We start from the raw sequence: 16,291 nt of genomic DNA on the forward strand, positions 1-16,291 counted from the left end.
TCCTTATAGCCCAACGCACTTCCCTTCTGGTAACACAGAAAGGAAGTTTTTTGGGGGCAGTTTTCTCCTTTCACTGTCTCCATTTCCCCATCTCCCAGATTCCTTTCAGGAACTCTAAGCTGGACTCCTCATCCCTGCTCCCCTGCATCTGGTCTTATCCTGCTCACCAGTCACCGCATCCAGTGGTGCGTCTCCGTTCTTACCTTCCCCGGCCTTCAGTAGCATTCAAGATACCTACTCCCTCCTTGAAACCCTGCCCTTTCTTGGCGTCTATAAACCACAGGCTCCTGGTTAGCCTCCTACTTCAGTAACCTCACCTACACGGTCTCCTTTGCTAGCTCCAAGCAATCTCTACAGGCTGCAGTGCCTTAGAGCTCAACCCTGACTCCTCTTTTCTTCTCTACCTGCAAACTCTTTCCCACCCCCATGGTCTTAAGTACTACATGGAAATGACTCACAGATTCACATCCCTAGTTATGAACTTCCTCCTGGATTTCAGCCTTACTTTTGTTTCCAAAAGCTTTGTTTTGGGTGAAATGTGTCTGTCCCTGCACTCCAAATTCATATGTTGAAATTCTAACCCCCAATGTGAGGGTATTTGGAGGTGGGGCCCCTAGGAGGTGATTAGGTCATGAGGCTGGAGCCCTCATGAATGGGATTAGTGCCCTTAAAACAAGAGACATGAGAGCTTCTTCACCTCTCTCTGCTCTCTGCCATGTGAGGGTACAATGACAAGACAGCTATTTGCAAACCAGAAAGTGAGCTCTCACCAGACACTGGATCTGCCAGTGCCTTGATCTTGGACTCCCCAGCTTCTGGAACTGTGAGAAATAAATGTTTCTTATTTCAGTCATCCAGTTTATGTTATTTTTTTACAGCAGCCTGAGCTAAGACAAGCCTACTTACCATCTTCTTCTGGCTGTCTGATAGAGATCTCAAAATTAACATGACAAAACTAGAACCCTTTATTTTGCCCTCCCACCCAAGCCTGATCCTCCTCTCATATCCCTCCTCTCTGTAAATAACGCTACCATCTACTTCGTGGTTCAAGTCCAAACCTTAAGCATCAATCTTCATTCATCTCTTTTCCTCACATCCAAAGTTCTGCAGTTCTGCCTCTAACCATGACCTGCTTCTCTCCATCTCTGTGCTACCCTAATCCACCTAACCATCATCTCTGTGCTGTATCCCCAGGATCTGCACCAGTGACTGACACATAGCAGGTACTCAATAAATATTTGGTGAAAAAGTGAATTTGAAATTTTTTTCAATTTAGAGTTATCAGTTTGTTGGAGAATACTTGTGATCCAGGAATCGTTTCACAGCAGAACTCAGAGACACCCAGGAAAAATTTAGAAGTCAGTGAAGTGTACACCCTAATACCCCTAAATGCCAGTGCCACCCTTGCTCCCGTGGGACCCTTCTACTCCTCTGCTGTCTTCATGATTTCTCATAATGAAAACCTGTTCTGAAGAAAGTAGATGAAATACCCCATACAAAAGTGCAAATCAGTGATAGCCACTTCAAGGACTGGTCTCCCAGAGCATTTGGGAGCAGGGCCTTAAACTGAAGACATAAAGTATTAAAGCAGACATGAGCCAGTGGGGATTTTCTTCTGTTTCCTCTAAGAGACAGCTCTGGAGACTCAGGGCCACGTGAGGCACTTCCTTTGGCCAAGATTGGATTCAAGATTAGTCCATCAGCACGAGTCACACAGAAGTCCCCCGTAGGCCACAGAGTTACAGGAAGAGTTGCTAAAGCTGTGTGGAAGTTAGCATTCTGCGTGACACCATGAAAAATACCTGTTTTTCTCTCATTCCTCTAGCCCTGTAACCCCATTGTCTCTCTTCCTAGTCAGCGACTGGGTGACAGCTTCTGTTTTTACATCATGAGGAAGGACACGAATCTAGAGGGAAACAGATCGAGAAGATACAGGCTGAGGAGTGAAAATCTCCTTCCTATTTCTCTTCCCCCTTCTACCTGTAAGAGTGTCTGGCCTTAAAGCCAAGTCTCTGAAGCGAAAGCCCTCAGGCCCTGTGCCCTAGTGCCTCTGTACCTGCAGCACGGTGCCAGGTACTTTGTTCGAGCGTCTGCAAGGCATGTACCATCTTCAGCTGCTCAGAGGTTGTCACCTGAGGAAGCAGTAGCCAAGAAGTAGCTGTGACATAACCACAGCGTCTGTTCAGGGAGACTGCTGCCCTGTGGCTCCTCACTGAAGCTTTCCTAGGCTTCAAGAGATCCAGCTGATGGTGGCTCACTCCATCACTCACTTCACATCCATGGGGGAGCCCAGTGTGCCCCTCCTCAGGAAGCCTGTATTCCCAAATGAGACTTCTGAACAAAGCGTCTTGACCAGCTCCATGTGCCCAGAGCTGCCCCTGGAGGGCTACTGGCCCTGCTGCAAACTGGCCTAAGTCCATTTGGTCGTTCAGCAAACGTCTGGTTCTTTTTGGCTGGACCACTCACTGGTGGTTCTAAGTGGGTGGGATTAGACTTTCGCTTCACTGTAACCTCACTACCAGGTGATAGAACAACAAAAGGGACAGATTCCACCCAGAGTCCTAATGCAGTCCCCAGTCTGTGTGTGGCTCTCTGCCCTGGTCACACGATCGCCCTCACATGAAAGGCCCATTCCAAGGTGTGTGAACAAGTCCAGTGACAACGTCCTCCTTGTAGCCAGCAGAAGCAGGGACAAAGGGATTGTAGATCTGGAAAGCAGATATTAAAGTCCTGGGCTTGACAGATTCTTGAACATCGTTCATTCAAGGACAGCGAGTCCTGTACTATACTCCCAATCAAACTCTATCGCACACCATGAATGTCATCACTTAAACTTATCTGGCATCCCTTATGCTAATTAACATGTCCTCTTAGGTCTTATTTCAATAAGAACACTTTAAGAGCCGAGAAATCAACTTGAGGTTTAGATTGCTCTTCAGGATTCTCCATGACTAATTAATAGCCCTGTGAGTTTCAAAGACTGTTCATCACCTCTGGGATGAAGATTGGAGTTAATTTGTACACAAAGATCGCACCATTTATACAAATTATTTTAAAGGAAATTAATCCAAAGACAATATTACATGAACTCTAAAATAGGAGTAAACACTAATGCTCTTACTCAAGGAAGCCCTCATCTTCCTTCCAATATAAAGCAACTGGCAATCAATACCTCCCTTTCTCTCTCTCTCTCTCTCACACACACACACACACACACAGAGAGAGAGAGAGAGAGAGATCTTCAGCGTACTTCATACTTCTCTGCTTACATTGGAAGGAACTGAGAAAATTGGGCAACAGCTGTGCACTTTCATGAAGGCTCCTATTTCTCTGGCTCAGCAAAACTTGTGATTTAGACCATTTACTCTCCATGGAGCATTTCTCGTCGAGAACATAAATGCAGGGAGCATGACTGGAAGGTTCAGAAAAGACTATTTGGTCTTTGTGTAAGTTTGAGGTTTCAGAGTCTCTGGATGTTGCTGTGAAGATGGCACATGTGAAACTTGCAGTGCGTGAGTCTAGGACCCTGGGATTGAGCGGCCGCTGCTTCCTGGTAACACAATAATACCTGGGCCCCAAATAAAGGCTCACGATCCTCTTTCCCCACCCAATCACCAAGTGCCCTCCCCACCAAACTGCTGTGCGGGGCTCATTCTCCCTCCTCTCCACTCGCATACACCTTACACTCTACTCTCACTAGCCCGGCTGTGTCCTGATGATTTGAGTACCTTGCCTGCAACTTTTTTAACAATGCAATTATGTCTAATATTCTAGATAGCTTCATGGCATCTTGCATAGCGTAGGTGCTTCACAAATATTTGTTGCCATTTTCTCTATAGCTCATTTATTCATTTATTCAATGATATTTAAACTCAGGGTGGAATATTCAAAGATGACTTCAAAGGGGAATTTCAAAAGGGAATTTACAGTGCTTTGTTAGTTTCTGGAGTTCAGCAAAGTGATTGAGATATATATATATATTTTCAGATTCTTTTCCATTATAGGTTATTACAAAATAATGAATACAGTTTCCTGTGCTATACAATAGGACCTTGTTATTTATCTATTTTATATATAGCAGTATGTATCTGCTACTCCCAACTCTTAATTTATCCTTCCCCCTCTTTCCCCTTTGGTAGCTGTAAGTCTATCTTCTATGTCTGTGAGTCTGTTTCTGTTTTATAGATAAGTTCATTGGTATCATTTTTTTTTAGAGTCCACATGTAAGTGAAATCATATGATATTTGTCTTTCTCTGTCTGATTTACTTCACTTAGTATGATAATCTCTAGATCCACCCAAGTTGCTGCAAATGGCATTATTTCATTCTTTTTTATGGCTGAGTAGTATTCCATTGCGTACGTATACCACATCTTCTTTATCCATTCATCTGTCAATAGACACTTAGGTTGTTTCCATGTCTTGGCTATTGTGAATAGTGATGCTATGAATATTAGGGTGCCTGTATCTTTATGAGTTAGAGTTTCCTCCAGATATATGCCCAGGAGTAGGATTGCTGGATCATATGATATCTCTATTTTTAGTTTTTTAAGGCACCTCCGTACTGTTCTCTATAGTGACTGTACCGATTTACATTCCCACCAACAACGTAGGAGGGTTCCCTTTTCTCCACGCCCTCTCCAGCATTTATTGTTTGTAGATTTTTTGATGATGGCCGTTCTGACTGGTATGAGGTGATACCTCATTGTAGATTTGATTTGCATTTCTCTAATAATTAACGATGTTGAGCATCTTTTCAGTTGCCTGTTGGCCATCTGCCTGTCTTCTCTGGAGAAATGTCTATTTTGAAGACAAGGGTAGTTTTATAGGAAGTGTTTCAGGCTAAAAGCTAGCCCACCTCTTCCCAAACATGTCTCTTGGATAGATAATAAAAATGGTAATAATAACAATAAAAGCAACTGGTATTCTTACAATGTTTACTTTTTGTCAAACACTGTTGTAAGTGCTTTACTTATTTAATCCACATTGTAACTTTATGAGATAAATACTATTAATATCTGCATTCTATAGATGCCATGGTACCTGGAATTCTGTTGTTAGAGACTCATTTGCTAGATTTAAACCACATCCTCCTTCAGGCAGTTCTCTCATTTTAAACGTGCGTATCCCGCAGCATGATGATTCCCAGAAGTATTCCAGATGAAAAAGGAAACTTGTGTAAATTAGTTAACAAAATACCTCCCCTCCAAGTAGTCTGCACTCCGGTGGAGCTGGGAACAAGGTTTTGAAGAGAGACAGTTGCAGACAAAGAAGGCGGGATGTACATCTGCGTCGTATCAGACTGGGAGCCCTGGGTCCGGGGTTTAACTGGGAAATGGCTGCAGATGTTGGCCAGAGCAACTTTTGTGTCTATGCAGTTGTCCATTGAGCCCAGGCTAAACAAGAGTTTAGGGAAGGAGAATTTGAGCCTTAGAACAATGGTCTGACTGATGTCTAGACCCAACATTCAGTACACAAGTGGTTGTCACTGGAGGGTGATTTTTGCCCCACGTGGACATTTGGAGATATCTGGGGATACTTTTTTTCATGACTGGGTGGGGGGGTAGCTCTCAGGGCCACTGTCATTTAGTAGTCAGAGGCCAGATATGCTGCCACACATGCTACAGTGCACAGGGCAGCCCCCTCGCCACAAAGATTGTCTGGTCCAAAATATTGACAGTGCTGAGGCTGAGAAACCCTGCAATATACATCTGGACCTGCGACGGAGAGGTCTTGTCTGGGCTTCTGGGCAGTGACAACTCACGGGCGCCCTCCAGTGGCCAGTGTGAATCACGAGCCTAAATCCCAGGGAGTGTGTCTCCAGGTTGCAATCCTTCCATCACCGTCGGCTCAGATTTCTTTGGAAGAGCTAGAAGGCATGTCCTGTCCTTTACGGGGCTGTCCCCTCCTTCCAGGCTCAGGCATTTATGAGAAAGCATGGAGCATGAGGCTTCTCCCTTCATGATGAAACTCCTCCAGTCTTCCAGTCTTGTAACTTTATGGGAGCAGCTTTTTGTGGCAAGAGTACACAGTTCCTTTCCCAGAAGAGGGAGCAAGAGAACCAGGGAACTCTTTTTTTCTTTGGTGCCAACTAAGCACACCTACATTTGTGTTTTCTCTTTCTCAGCTCTTTCAGCCTCTTTTCATCTCCCAAGTCAGTGTGGCCACTTGTACTCCCATAATTAGCGGTGCTCTCCTGGGAATATCTCTGAGTTTTAGCAACAATAATGACAACAACCCAGTTGGTGTCTCCGAAGCTGATGAACCCCCTGACTCGTGTGTAAATCTCCATGACACCCTACTGAAATTCACCCCCCATTCTCCAATTAATGAAGAGACATTAGTAAAGCTTTTCTTTCCTACTCCTATAGTTTTTAAGCTCTCAGATAATTGCTTTGACCCTTCCTTTGGGCCTGTATAAAATGCCAAGATTATTGGGGAAGCGTAAGCCCGAGAATCACTCTAGGTTCTTCCCCTGACAGACGCTGTGCGAAGCAGTTTGCCTTCCCAGCCCCCAGACCGTGTCTGCATGTGCCAAGCTAGGTCTGCGATGATTGTCGATCAGACCACTCATCCTGGCTGTAAGGGGAGGGGCAGTGCTTCCCAGCTCTTAGGGGGCTAATTCTTTGGGCGAAGCGACGAATAAAACACCCATGTAACAGATATTGGACTGTTGGCCACAGCCCTTGGCAGGCCTGTCTCTCCTGTCAGCCACGTCACTCCTATTGCACTGGGGCATGTGAGCAGGTCTGGCAAATGGTTTGCCAGTGGGTGGGAAGCTCTGAATCCATCTCCTTAGAATGCCTCAAAGATTCTTCGCTCTAAGTCAGCCTTGAAAAATAATGACCAAAATGGGTTGTTCATCCCCCCAGTAACCTGACCACTGACACTTGAGAGGAAACCAAAGAAATCAGCATTATTTACTACCCTGTGAAGTATACATCACTCTGCTTTCTTGAAACTGCGTGTATGGGAGGAATAAAGGCAAGGCTATGCTTCGTTTCCAAGCCTTTACCTACTTTCTCAAGTCTTCTCCCTTGCGCAAGCCTTAACTCAGCACAGCCACTGATTCTAGAAGCGAACTCACCCTTCCCATGAGAGCATCCTGAGAAACCGTCCATCAGCCGTGCTCTGTAGAATCAGTGTATGCATCTGCGTTCTGTTCTCATGACAGCAGTTAGCAAGCAGCATCTCAAGTTCTCCAGGAATCGAAGCCTAATCCAGGAGAATTTAGATAGTCATCTTAAAAGCTAATTAACCTAACTGCAGCTTTGATCACTGAAAAAAAATCATTTCTCAATTTCTAAGAAGCGAAGCTTCTGAAAGAGTTGCCATTAGGCTTAGGGTCTTGAAATGGGATGTGCCGCTTGAGGGCGCCATTAGGTTTGAAGAAAAGAGCTTTCTGCTACTTTAAAGTGCCCAGATACATGTCCCACAAGTTCTATGAAATAAGACTGAATTTAGGTCTCGCTTCTAGGAAAAGGAAGGGGAACAGTAATCTATTGTCTTTAAACTCAAGAGGGATTAACCAAAATTCAGTTGACAAGTTCTAAATTCCCTTTTACAGAGCTGCCTTTCCCCAGCCAAATGAAATAAAAAGGGATATTGTGTTAAAAGATGCCCTGTGTATTTTTGTAGAAGAGACAGTTGCTTAAGATCAACATTCCAATGTGAAGTGAGAAAAATAGTGGGAACAAATTGCATAATAGGAACCTTCTGACTTTAAACTGGAAACCTAAGCAGTTTGGGTTCCATGGGGAAAACTTGGCTTTACTTGGGTGTTTGAAAACTCCCAGAGAAAAGAAAAGCTGATAAGTGACCCCAGCTTCCTTATCAGACTTTATCTGCATGATACAGATCCTACTTTCAGCAGGGGATAGTAGCAAATGACAGGGAAAGCTGAAATTCCCAAGCTAGGGGCTGCAGAGGCTCCTGCAGGAAGGAATGCATAAAGGCTCTAAAATGAATTTTTGAATTTAATAGAGTATGTCAGTGTTAATGCAGATTTTTCAGAACAGGACATTTACTAGGCAAATAGTCTATAACAGAGAGCTAGATAAGAGAGCAGAGCATCATCGATCCAAATTGGACTTTCCTCTCCCTGCCTTCCGCCCAGCCCAATCTATTCAATCTTTGGTACTCAATGCGAGCTCCATGGTTTCCATAGAGCTTTATTTTATTTTTTCGGATAATCATCTCACGGCTTAGATTTTCTCTTGCAATTGTATTGCTCTGATTTTTTCATATATGAATCCAGTCTCTCCCATTGGACTACAAGACCCTTGAAAACAGGAGACAAATATTATATACTTGTAACTCCTATTGCCCCACCTGGGAACATTTCAGGCACATAATAAAGTGCTTTCTACTTTACTGAGTTGTCCCAAAAGAAATGAGAAAAGGGGCTTCCCTGGTGGCGCAGTGGCTGAAAGTCCGCCTGCCGATGCAGGGGACACGGGTTCGTGCCCCGGTCTGGGAGGATCCCACATGCCGCGGAGCGGCTGGGCCCGTGAGCCACGGCCGCTGAGCCTGCGCGTCCGGAGCCTGTGCTCCGCAACGGGAGAGGCCACAACAGTGAGAGGCCCGCATACCGCAAAAAAAAAAAAGAAATGAGAAAAAAGTTTCCTTCTATTTGCTTGTCTTTAAAGGAGGAGAAGGTGGTTTCTACTGGTGAAAAGACTTGAGGATGTCAAAGATCTAAAAAGAAATACTGATTAAAGTTTAAAAACACATACATTACATTCCTTGAGGCTTTTCTTTTAAGGTAAATACTTGGAGGCAACATAATAGTCCAAGAGCTGTATTTTCGGAGAATGAATCTAGTGGTATCGTAAAGATTTGCCAGAAGGGAGAAAACCCAACATCCAATATTCATTACTGTTTATCAAATGCTGACTCTGCAAGCCACTTCATATTTACTACCTTTTTTTTTCTCTTTTTTTTTTTTTTTTTTTTTTGCAGTACGCGGGCCTCTCAGTGTTGTGGCCTCTCCCGTTGTAGAGCACAGGCTCCGGACGCACAAGCTTAGCCGCCATGGCTCACGGGCCCAGGCGCTCCGCGGCATGTAGGATCTTCCCGGACCGGAACCCATGTCCCCTGCATCAGCAGGCAGACTCTCAACCACTGCGCCACCAGGGAAGCCCCATATTTACTACCTTTGAACTCCAGGAATCTTGCTCAGAGAGAATTAAGCAGCTCATCAAAGGCCTGCAGTGAATGGTGGGTAGAACGGAGGCTCAGGCTCTGAGCATGTGAATCAGAGTTCGTGGTCCTTCCCCTACAGCGAGTCCTGACTCCCTGGGATAATGGCTGTGGGTCTTGTGAGCTGCAGACCAAGGAGGCACTCAGCAAGAGCTGGGATATAAGAGAGATGTGAGACAGCTCAAGCCCTCCTCTGCCAGCTCAGCATTCATGCGGGCTGTGAGCACCAACCCCACCCCCCACCCCGGGTGTGATCAAGGCCCTGGGGGCCAAGCCTTGCAGGTGCTGCTTTGTGACCAGACAGAGGCTTCCTATCTCTCTACGGTCTCGGTCTCGTCTTATTATTAGCAAGCCACCTGGAGGGCTGGGTTGCATCCAACCCCTCCTTGCATTTCCAGCAGGGCTTTGCCCATAATAGACACTCAGTATCTATGGAATTGAATCTTCAGGAGACAAGAGAAGACTAACTACGGTATGACAGTAGATCTAGAAAGGAAGTGTGGATTCAAATGGCAAGGCAGAAAGAATCTTTAGAATTTATCAACTATTAGATGTGAGAGTGAGGAAGACTTTTGGATGATTCTAAGTTTCCATGTCCAGGGGAAAAATATTAAGAAGAGATGTGGATAGAGGGGGATTGGTGTTAGAGGCATGATCAATTTAGATTGCTGAAAAGTCATCAGGTGGAATTGTCCAGACGCAGATTAAAATTGTGGAACTGGTACTTGGGAAAGAAGCCAACCAGAGATGCCCATTTGGAAATGTTCCTGCCCATCCTGTTGGCCATGACTTACAAGTCATCTCCAAATTGATTACTTTTCGTTTCCTCTAATACTGTTACGCTGGTCCAAGTCACCATCACTTTTTATAGATGCATCTTAACTGGTTTGGCGGTTTCTGGTTTTGCACCCTCCCACCCCTCCTATCTGTTCTCCCAGCAGGCACTGTGGTCCTTCTAACACGTAATTCAGATCACTCTTCAGCCAGAACGCTGCAGTGACCTCCCTTCTCAGGCAAGTAAAAGCCAAAGTCCTCACAGAGGCCTGCATGACCCCACCTGCTGGGTACCAGCCCTGTCTTGACCCCACCCTCCTAATTCTCAGAACTCGTCTTCCTCTGCTCTCTTCCCTGCTCCTTCAGCTGCAGAAACATTACCCGCCTGGCTGGACCACAAGCCCACCAGGCTCACTCCTACCCCAGGGCCTTTGCCCTGGCTGTTTCCTCTGCTTGGGGCACTCTCCTTCCGAGGGTCCTCATGGTTTGCTCTCCTCCCTACTTTAGGGCTTTAGGACTTTGCTTCAAGGCCATTTTCACATTAAGACTTCCTCCAGCCTCCCTTTCGAATGACAGGAACCCCACCCCTCATTGGCTCTCCCTGCTTTAATTTTCTCCCCAGTGCTTATCATCCTCTGACATTTTACATATTTTCTTTGATTGTTTATTAAATTGTTAATTGTTTATTGTTCATGTCTTACCACTAGAAGCTGTGTGTGTGTGTGTGTGTGTGTGTGTGTGTGTGTGTGTTCGGCAAGCATTAAGAACAGTACCTGGTACATAGTGAGCAGTTAGTAAATGTTTGTTGTAAAAATGTTGAATTATTGAACCTGTGCATGCTAACAGCTGGAGCCATGAGATTGCCAAGGGCAAGAAGTGAAGAGAGGGGAAGAGGACTGAGAACCAACCTTGGGCACAGAGAGGCTGCGTGTGTGTTCACCCAGGGCTGCACAGCTGAACTGGGACATTATAAGTTCATCCTCTGACTCCTGGACCAGCCTTTGGCCAAGATACCAAACAGTCTCATCTCCCAGAGGTTTGGAGCCCCAGTAAGGGTGACAGAGGTAGAAGGAGGGGGCACTAGTGATCACATGTCAGACCCCAGACACCCTTGAAAAACATAGCAGATTATTTTTCAATCTGTGGCAATGGGCACCACTAAGGATCTAGTGACTTTGCTTGTGGAGGCTGAACCAGGGATTATTTTATTACCGCTGTAGCCTTGTTGTACCTCCTAGAGCAACAAAATTTCCTTTAAAATAAGGCAGGAATAAAACTAGTCCCCAGATGGTAATTGTCACCCAAACATTAGTTAATTTATTGAAACATCTCAGTAACTTACTCAGTTGCACCCTGGCAGCGTGAGAAGCTCAATGTACTTTCTCCAGGAGCTTTAATTGCTACCAGAGATGTCTAAAAGACTGCGGGTTAGTATTGCTTAATGACGTGGTGACTATCCCATTTCCCCTGGCTTTCTCCTAAAACTCATCTGGTTATTTCCCTGGAAATTTGACTGTATTGTCAAGGTGGTCATGCGTCTTGAATCATGAAAAGTGGCCCATTGTTCTCTGTCCAAATCCACACGATTATTTCATAAGATGTCAGCTCATCATTGAATTCCTGGAAAACTGGTTCATTGAAAGAGAGCTGTGCAGTTCATTGCCTGTGACCCTCCAGACACAGCTGTCGGGCTTGATGCTCAGCCAACCAGCAAGATTCCACTGCAAACGTCCACTGATTAGCTCCGCACTGAGGCAGTAAATTGGAAAGCCAAAGAGGAGAACCAGATCAGTGGAAAATAATTGCCCATTCATCAGTGCATCTAGACATGAGAAGACCTCCAGAGAGCACCATTAGAAAAATGGCTACATCTTTGCAAGCATCAATACCACTTTTATATACCAACCTTCATATGTGCAATGACCTTTGATGTGATCATCACCATCACCACCATTGTCAGCGTCCACAGAGGCAGAAGGCGTTCATTAAGTTCCCACAGTCGGTCCAGTGCTGTTCTGATCACCCACAAAACATACTGTCCAAGGGCCCTTTAGATGTTCACTAAATCATCTATGATTGTTGTCTGAAGCTAGAGCTGCCTTGCACAGGAACCAGCTTCCACCTGGCTGATATGTTTTGTTGCAATTGTTTTTTTAACCTTTCAGTAACATGATTCATGCTTTTATCATACACAGGCTACTTTGGAGTCCCTGACCAGGAAGAGTAATAAGAAAACTACCTGAATACTATTTTTGTGAATATAAAAAAATTTGTTCCTTACAATAACTCTTTGAGGGGGCTGGTATTATTTTTCCCAGTTTATAAATAGTGAAGCAATCTCAAATAAGGTATGTGTCTTATTGACTTATAATCTTGGATAAGTGGTAGAGTCCATATTTGATGACTAAAGGGGGAAAAGAAAACCCCAGAGAGCCATAACTTTTGCAAAGGATTACCCTAGTCGTTTGAAAAGAGAGAGAAATAGCAAACTCTTCCTCTGACTCCTGGCCCAGCCTTTGGTCAAGATACAAAACAGTCTCGTCTCCCAGAGATTTGGAGCCCCAGTAATGGTGATAGAGGTAGAAGGAGGGAGCACTTTTCAAGTCAAAGTCTTGATTTGAAAAGACATTGTGGACACCAGTGTGTGTGTACGTGTGTGTGTATGTGTGTGTGTATGTGTGTGTGAGAGAGAAATAGAATGAGAGACAGAGACAGAGAGAGAGACTGAGAATGAGTTCACATGTGCTGATTCAGAAAGGACACTGAGTTCAGGGATACAATAAAAGTTTATGTGACCAGAGAAAATGAAAAAGCTGGTCATGGGATCCCTGTAAGCAAAGTCTCTTACTGAATGGGAACATCAAGTCCCCTGAGGAGCAGAGAGAATCAGAGCAGAACCCACAGCCAGAAGGGAAAGAAATGCCCACACAGTCATTTCAGGCTCTGAATGGCCTTTATATAAACTTCTGCACACGGGGTAATATCCCCAGAGATCAAGCACATGGCTACCCCAAACATCAAGCCAGGGAGTGCCTAACCAAATGGAAGCAGAACGTGGTCCTGTGTCCCTCTATGCGCCAGGTCCCTGAAGAACAGAGAACAGTGCCTCACAGCACCCAGCAGACCCATTTCCCAAGGATTACTTTAAATCACAGGTTGCAAAGGGCTGTGTTATCCAGCGGCCTTCTCAAGCTGCTGAACCGGCAATCACCACCTCTTCGGCAATACCCATATCACTCAGGGTATCCTGGAAAGCTTTCTGGGTTCCAGATTCATCACTGCTGTTTCTTCATTGGTGATCTAAGGCTCGTTGAGCCTCTGTGTCCTCTAAGACCTCTTGGCAGCCCTGAGGCAAGAGCAAATGAAAAACTAGATGGGAAAAGTACTTTGTAAACTGCAAAACACTTGTATTCTTGATAATTCTTTCAATTACAACATCTCCCAGCATGGACACGCTCAGCCACAGCGGTAGCTGGATGACACCGCTGGACCAAGGCTGTAGAAGTGCTTGCTCTCCTTCCTATTGCACCGACGACTGTTCTAGATCTACATATTAACCCATTTTCTCCTTACCGTCATGCCAGAATGTACTATTATTATTCCCATTTTGCACATGGGGAAACTGAGGCATGAGGCAGTTAAGTAGCCAAGTCCAATGTGTCCTAGTTAAGAAAGTGACAGAGCCAGGATTCTAATCCAGGCAGTCAGAGTTCCTGCTCAAAAGCACTAAGTAACACCATTTCATCATCAACCGTAACTGGCCCAGGAAGAGGGCTACAGGTCAGTCATAATCAGAATAATGAGAGCTGTTTCAGCGTTGGCATGTGGACACAGAGAGAAGGAAGCTCTCTTTCTGCTGGAACCAGGTCAGTCTGGAGCCAGTGGCAACCACTGTGACTGACCACACAGAAAAAGCTGTCTGCAGAATGAAGATCTCATACTGGGTGTGTTGGTTAGGGAGGCTACTACCAACCCAAATAAGTTTATCTGGGGCTCTCACGGTGGTCCAACATCAGTAATCTTGATTGAGTAACTCACCTCCAAGCAGCAACTCTGTGACCCACTTTCCATGTTTTTTGATATTAAAAAAGCTGGATGGTTTTCTGTTGTGGCATGCCACCTGACACCTCTAGATTTAGTTCAGATGTGTGGTTGAAAAAAAGACAAAGGAGGTGGGCTTCCCTGGTGGCGCAGTGGTTGAGAGTCTGCCTGCCGATGCAGGGGACACGGGTTCGTGCCTCGGTCCGGGAAGATCCCCCGCGCCGCGGAGCGGCTGGGCCCGTGAGCCATGGCCGCTGAGCCTGCACGTCCGGAGCCTGTGCTCCGCAACGGAAGAGGCCACAGCAGTGAGAGGCCCGTGTACCGCAAAAAACAAAAACAAACAAACAAACAAAAAGACAAGGGAGGTGTGGCTAGAGGATCCCACAGTAGGAGTTAGAGTTCTCCATTATCCTGTCATCACACTAAGGATGTCTAAGGAAACGCCTAATGTCAAAGAGAAGGGAGTTCGCTGCTGGGCATCCCCTTCTTTACAACTTTTCTCCAGCTCTCTCCTGGCTCCCAAATTCAAGCCACCATCCTCTAGTAGGAGGCAGGTGATGCTCATTAGATCTAGGTCTAAATGAGAGACCTAGACAGACGATTCTGCCTCTCTGAAAACAAAGGCAACAAATGATTTGACCACTTTCATTCCATTTTAACACAATGTGCTGGACACACTCCAAATCTGGAGGTACTCATTACCATGGTGGATAAGACACAGCCCTGCCCTGTAAGAGCATCAGGAAGATGCTGTATAGAAACAACTAAATGTGATAAATCTACAGTAGACATCTGGGTAAAATGCTTGAGAAACCAAGAGGCAAATGACATTGAGCGGCTCTCAGACATGTTACCAGCAATAAGCCCTTTGGTGGCTCTTTGAAGGAAATCCACAGACGAGAAAGCCCAGGGGTAAGCTCCTCAACACCTCACCACGCCCTACTGAATGGCAGAAGTCTTGCCCCGGTGGATTCAACAACACCAGAGCTTAGTTCAGATAATACCCCTCTGACGCCTCATTAATATCAAAGTGTTTCCTGGAGGAGATATGGGGTTATATGTATATGTATAGCTGATTCACTTTGTTATAAAGCAGAAACTAACACACCATTGTAAAGTAATTATACCCCAATAAAGATGTTAAAACAAAATACAGATCAGAATCAATGCTCACTGACTCCTGAGCTTCCCTGAAAGCCAAACTCTTCTGGGACCATTTCCCCTTTTTTTGCTCCTCTGATTCACACCTCTGAAAAAGACCAAGAGCTATTTTTTTCTTTTTACCTGTGACTCAGTGCCGATTCATTTCTTCACTATTTCGTACAATTTCCTTTGTTATTCTCTTTGGCTGAAGCTTATCTACTTCCTATAATTTCCTGAAGTTTAGATTTCCCCTACCGTGTCACTTATTCAATTCAAAAAGGCACAGGCATCTCATAATCAGATCATTTTATTAATTGCTATAGAAGTATGGGATCAAGTTTGAAATACTGGCTGTATAAAATGAAACTCACTCCAGCTGACAAATTAGTTGGTGCCCAGGCCCCATCTCCTTGCCTCCTGCTTTCTTTCACCCTTCTACAGCTAAACAGGCACCATTAGTGTTTTGTGTGCGGTGATGGCACACTGGGACACTTTTGGAAGTGAAAGAAGGCGCTAAAATCAGCGACAAGCTTTGGTTGAGCTACAACGTGTATGTATTAGGACTGCCCTGGGCAAACCGAGCTATAAAATCATCCAATTAAATCCAATTAGATCATCCAATGTTAGACATTCCTATGGTGGCCATCATCTTGGCCAGTCAGCCTGATGGCTTAGTTCGGATGGTAGAGAAAATATTTTCCTTTTCAGCACAGTTAGGACTTTCCAAGCAAAAGAAACTAAAACTTGGGTTCAAAGGCAAACCTTGGAGAGGTCCCTGGTGGCCCAGTGGTAAAGGATCCACCTTCCAATGCAAGGGACGTGGGTTCGATCGCTGGTTGAGGAACTGAGATTCCCACATGACGCGGTGCAACTAGGCCCGTGTGCCACAACTACTGAGGTGCCATGCCTCAACAAGAGAGCCTGCGTGCTGCAAGCTGCAGAGCCCATGCGGCCTGGTCCCCGCGCGCCATAACTAGAGACAGAAAACCTGCACACCACAATTAGAGAGAAACCTGCATGGCTCAACAAAGACCCGACACAGCCAAAAATAATAATAAGAAGAAGAAGAAGAAGGAGAAGGAGAAGGAGAAGGAGAAGGAGAAGGAGAAGGAGAAGGAGAAGGAGAAGGAGAA

The 16,291-nt window shown here is 45.2% G+C and overlaps 1 long non-coding RNA gene across 1 annotated transcript; it reads left to right on the forward strand.

The window, feature by feature from the left end:
* The first annotated feature begins 9,140 nt into the window (after window positions 1–9,140).
* On the forward strand, window positions 9,141–14,291 carry LOC138842604 (uncharacterized). Its single transcript, XR_011377306.1, has 3 exons — window positions 9,141–9,218; window positions 10,139–10,213; window positions 10,821–14,291. It is a non-coding gene; the product is annotated as an uncharacterized lncRNA (long non-coding RNA).
* The last annotated feature ends 2,000 nt before the right edge of the window (window positions 14,292–16,291 follow it).

This window comes from Globicephala melas, chromosome 3, assembly GCF_963455315.2.
Source record: "Globicephala melas chromosome 3, mGloMel1.2, whole genome shotgun sequence".
NCBI lineage: Eukaryota > Metazoa > Chordata > Mammalia > Artiodactyla > Delphinidae > Globicephala > Globicephala melas.